Source organism: Propithecus coquereli, unplaced genomic scaffold (genome assembly GCF_000956105.1).
Source record: "Propithecus coquereli isolate 6110/MARCELLA unplaced genomic scaffold, Pcoq_1.0 Scaffold42, whole genome shotgun sequence".
NCBI classification, from domain to species: Eukaryota; Metazoa; Chordata; class Mammalia; order Primates; family Indriidae; genus Propithecus; species Propithecus coquereli.
The window spans coordinates 1,245,727-1,251,484 of NW_012149952.1; the positions used below are offsets into that span (position 1 = coordinate 1,245,727).

At 39.7% G+C, this 5,758-nt stretch overlaps 1 protein-coding gene across 1 annotated transcript in view; it reads left to right on the plus strand.

Annotated features, from left to right (window-relative positions):
- Positions 1-5,758, plus strand: part of ZNF45 (zinc finger protein 45) — a 20,332-nt gene that overhangs the window by 3,464 nt on the left and 11,110 nt on the right. The gene's annotated exons all lie outside the window — the stretch shown is intronic.

Consider the following 5,758-nt stretch of genomic DNA (forward strand, 5'->3'; position numbering starts at 1 on the left):
CCCTATCTCCAAATGCAGTCACATTTTGAGGGTCAGGACTTTAACATATGAACTTTGGGGGTAAGGGGGAAACAATTTAACCCATAACAGATGTAACAGTAACTCTGAGGTTTTCACTGTTGGCAACTAGGAGAATGATACTTATGTGAGAAACCTAGAAAGAGTTGCAGTTAGGAAAAGAAAGATGATGGATTTTCTTTACTCCTTTGGAGCTATACTTGCCACTGGCATGTAACTCTTAGTTTCTTATCTCTCTCCCATTAGACTGCAGGGACCTCTGTGTCATGGACATCATCATATTCTTCTCAGAGTGCCCAGCAAAAGGTTGACAAAGAGGAGTTATTCATTGAGTAAGTATGATTCTTGTAGCTGTCAAACAGGCATCTGGAAATAAGATACTACAGCTTGGGATTAGAGAACAAAATAGGAAGACTATCCATATTCCTTGTCCTTTATCTCACTTACTTTGGGTGGGCTGTAGAATCCATCAACTTTTTCAGAGTGTTCAAAAGTTGATATACAATTATGGATAATATTATCATGATTTCATACAAATTCCCTTACAGATAAATCAACATTAAGATTCAATGTTTTTTTATTTGCATTGTAATGGTGGTGATGAGAACAGCTGACATTTCTTGGGTGTTTCTTATGACTTGAAGAATTTCCAGTGCTTTACATATACTAATTCATTTATTTTTCATAACAATCCTGTTCTTATTCTCATTTTAAAGATGAAGAAACAAGCACAGACAAGGTAATTGAACAAATGACCTGGTGGCACAGTCAGCAAGGGGCAGAGTCAGGATCAAGCCTCAGCTGCTAGGATGGAAACCTAACTCTAATGCTCAGTAACTGGATAACCTTGGGCAAGTTACTTAATCTTTCTGTGCCTCAGTTTTCTTTCCTACCAAGTAGGGATAATATCAATACCTACCTCCTAAGGTTTGTGTCAAGATTAAAAGGTATGTAAAGTGCTTGAAATAGTGCCTGGCACGTAGTCAGCCCTCTGTGTATTACAACTAAAGCTGGCCATTATCTTCTGTAGATGCTTGTGCAACATGAAAAATGCAACAAGTTACTGAAGGGGCAAAGGTATATTTTAAGTATTCTTTTCTTCCCCACCTTCCACTTTTTATATTTCATCTCTATCATACATTTGATCAAAAATGTATTGTTTATGGTAAGGATTGTTTAAACCTACAACTAACACTAGTTTTCTGTCTTTTGAACTAAGTGAGTCCCTGGGGGTTGATTATATGGTCTATATATTGCTTTGATGAAAAGGTCTACACCTGTGCTATCCAATGTGGTAGCCATTAACTATATGTGATTATCAAGCCCCTGAAATGTGGTTAGTCTGAATTGAGATAAAAGTGTAAGACACAACAGATTTCAAAGACCTAGTATGAAAAAAAAAATGTAAAATATCTCAATATTTTTATATCGATTACAAGTTGAAGTGATAATATTTTGGATATATTAGGTTAAAGGAAATATATTGTTAAAATTAAGCTCATTTCCTTCATTTTACCTTCTTAAATGTGGCTATGGGAAAATTTTAAATTACACAAATAGCTTGCATTGTATTTCTGTTGGACAGCACTGGTCTGAAGGAAAGCCTCCTTTTTCACTCTGAGAATTTACTTCCAGAGGCATTTACCAGTTACTCTGCTGCTCTTTCCTCTTAGGGAGAGCTCCAGGGGCATCATATAATGGAGGGGAGCGGGGAGCTGGTAACCAGGCCTGAGTGCCAGGTCCAGCCCTGCCCCTGGCTTCCTGGGTGCCCTTTGGCAATTCCATCGACTCCTTGAGAGGCAGTATAGAATAATGCAGTGGTTCTTGAACCGCCGTCACATCAGAATCACCTGGGGAACTTGGTACAAAAAAATATGAAGACTCAGACCTTACAGCACTTCAGTGAGCTTGAGCTTATTAGTAATTCTGACATTGTTCTAATCACCTATTTATCCCATTGGTGAAGGAGGGATTCCCACCTGCTGTCCTCGAAAATTCATATGTTGAAACTTAATCCCCATCATGGTGGTATTTAGAAATGGGGCCTTTTAGGAAGTGGTTAAGGCTCATAAGTATATTAATGCCCTTAAAAAGAGACTGCTGAAAGAGTTCACATCTCTTGCTCTTTTGCCATGTGAAGACACAGACGTCCTCCCCTTTTCTTTGTCCTTCTGTCCCTTGTGCACTGTGAGGACATGGCAAGAAGGCCCTCACCAGACACACGACCTGCTGGAGCCTTGAACTTGGACTTTCCAGACTTCGGAGCTGTGAGAAATAAATTACCCAGCCTGTGGAATTTTGTTAAGCAGCATAAACGGACTAAGCCATCCCGCTAAATGCTATGAAGTGGTTGAACACACAAACCCTACACTCAGTCTACACAGTTAAGATTGGCAATAATTTATTAGTCAACGTGTATTCACAGCCTAGGGGAGGAGAACAGTGCACTCCATGCAGGGCCATGTGGGCGTTGCACTAGGAATAGATTGAACCAACAGGGGCTGTGGTAGGTTGACTTCGTAGTGACAGAGGGTAGGGCGATCCTTGGTTCCCAAAAGAGGATGTGACTGGCTTGTTTGAATAATTTCAGAGGCTGGGATAGAGGTAAAACCTGCTGTGTTGAGGATCTGGTAGGTACAGCTGGTCTGGCTGATGGGATGAATTGTGCCTGAGTCTTATTTATGAAGTGGCTGAGTGACAACATGGGGAGGTTAATGCCACTGAAAGAAGGTATAGTTCCACTGGAAATCATTATGGTTTGAATTGTGCATTCCTGCCCATCTTTTTCTGCCTTTTGTTTGTCCTCACATCATAGCATTTGTTCTCTGGCAGCTTTTTTTAGCAGTTCTGCTTCTCTTTGGCTAATAGAGCTCAGTCATCTTCCAGGACTCAGATTAATCCACGTTAAGAACCCCCTGCATTGCAGTGTGGGTTTAGGAGCCCATTCCTGTGCTTCCAGAAGACCCTGTGCATTACTCTGGCACTTAACCATGTGTAGCACGATTGCTGGTTTCCTGATCACTTGACTGTGAGCTTCTTGAGACTAGGGAATTGTATTAAGTATCTTTTTTAGTAAGGTTCCCATAAGTGTTCATTGAATTAACAAACGTACTTATTTAATGAAGAAGTAATAAGTTAACCTGTCCAGTGCTAGTTATGCAGGCAATGAAATAGTTGTCATTGTCAATATTTTGGTGGACATATTCTGTGGATTCTGTAACAGCAATCCATATAGGCATTGACTTTGAAGTGGAGAAAGCACCTTCCTAAGATGGTATTTAACAAAATCCTGAGACTGTTTTCCTTCCAAAGATGATCTTGATCTTGCCCAAGTTCAGCAAATATTGTGAAAGACCTAGAGGAATAAATTGGAAATAAAACTCTCCAAATCCTCCCAACTGGGGTCAATCTCAGAATGATACAATTCAGAGAGACCTTAGACCAACTAGTTTAGTCTTTCCATATGCCTCTGCCTGTGTGGTGGTGAGTTCATTCATTCTTTCAGTCAGTTCTGTTGAGCAGTTACTCTGTTACAGGCACTGTTCTAGGTGCTTGCGATATAAAGCTGAATAAGCATTAATCACAACATAGGTAGTTAATTTACTAATTATCCTTTTTCCCCCAAAAGCAATAGAAAGATCCCCCTGCAAAACACTCTTACTGAGGAGAAGTTGCTGGGCAAATGCAGAGTTAGAACAAAGCGAATTATAAATTCTAAAAGGCGATTTCTTCCAAGATTGGAAAGTTTTACATTGCCCTTTTCCATAGTTCTTCTGACTGAAGTAGAACTATCTAATAGTAATTTACTAATAAATACATTAAACAATAATTAAACTTACCTTTTAACCTGGGTATTTTACTCTTAGTTTCTACTCTCTCTGGAATCAGAATCATACCCTGAGAGCTACAAGGAAAACTTGGTTGTTCACTGTCCTGGGGCTCTCGGCTGAAGGGTTGAGTGGTATCTAGAATCCAGCCCCGTCCTCTGCTCATCCAGCCATGTACAGCTGCAGCCACCCTAAGTGTCTTAGTTTGTGTTGCTATAACAAAAGTACCAGACTGGGTGGCTTAAACAACAAACATTTATTTCTCACTGTCTTGGAGGCTGGGAAGTCCAAGATTGAGTTGTCGGCAAATCCAGTGTCCCGTGAAGCCACTCGTTCTGGTTTGCATGTGCTGTCTTCTTGTATCCTCATGTGGGGGCAAGAGAGAGAGCACTAGCTCACTTTCTCTCCTTATAAGGACACTAGTCCCCTCATGGGGACTCAACTCTTAAGACCTAATTATCTCCCAAAGGCCCTACCTCCCAATAACATCACATTAGAGCTTCTACATAGGAATTTCAAGGGAATACAAACATTCACTCCATAGCACCAAGGAAGGGGCTCCTTGACTATTTCATGTAAAGCAGCCATATGGATTTATGGATAACTTATATTGATTGTTTAAGCTGTCAGACATTGTTCCAAATGTTTCATGTATATTTACTCACTTTGACCTTCCTATGAGGTTGGTATTATTATTATTCCCAATTTATAGACTTGACATTAAGGCTCAAAGTACTAGCAAGTTGGAGATGCCGATATTCCAGTACTGTTGGGCTGGTCTGTTCTCCCCTCCCTCAAGCAGCTCCTTTGGCTTCAGAGTACTCTCTCCATTTCTATGTCTTTCTTTTATCTCTAGCTCTTAAGCTGTCTTTTCTCTTTCCATGAATACTTAGACTCCCATCTGCTTATTTTTGTCTTTAGAAGCAACAGAGAGACAAGATTTAGAATACTGGCTCTGGTATGAAAGCTGAATTCAGATACCACTCCTGCCTCTTGACTTCACCAAGCCTCAGCTTCCTCACCTGTTAAATGGGTACAATGATTTTCACTATCATCATTTGTTGAGAACTTCCTAAAATGCCAGGTATTGCATAAATTCATTTATTTATTCCTCACAATAATCCTATGATTAAAATTCAGTTTTTTTCTCCTTTTTATGGTTGAGGATAGGCACAGAGGTTTAGGTAGTTGGATCAAGGTTATATGACTGGTACAACAGTAGCTTCTTCACAATCGTATGTTGAGTACCTTCATGAAACAATGTGCACCAAGTGCTTCATAAGGTCCCTAACATGTATGTATTCTTCATTTAATGTTAAACATTACCATTATTGTTTTTACCATTACTGTGATTATTATAGCTTGTTAATTTCAATGGCATACTGGTTATCTAACTTACGGTTGCATAAATCTTGCAGAGTCACAGGATTTTATTAAATTTTCTTTATCTCCATGATAGCCTTTTTAAGGCCCTACTGTTAACAAAGTAAATCTTGCAAGGACTTATACCTTCTAAAAACCAGTCATGGATATAGTCAAATTCCTAGAGGCAAAGTGGTTACCAGGGACTGGGGGAGGGGGAATGGGGAATCACTGCCACAAGAGTTTCAGCTTGGGATGATGAAAAAGTCCTCGAGATGGGTAGTGGCAATGGTTGCATGACAAAGCAAATGTGCTTACTTAACTGTATACTTAAAGAATGGTCAAAATGGTAAATTTTATGTCACATATTTTACCACCAAAAAACATCAGTCATCTATGTACAGTAGTCCCCACTTACTCGCAGGGGATATGTTCCAGGGCCCCCAGTGGTGTCTGAAACCCCAGATAGTACTCAACCCTATATATACTATGTTGTTTCCTATACATACATACCTAGGACAAGGTTTAATTTATGAATTAGGCACAGTAAG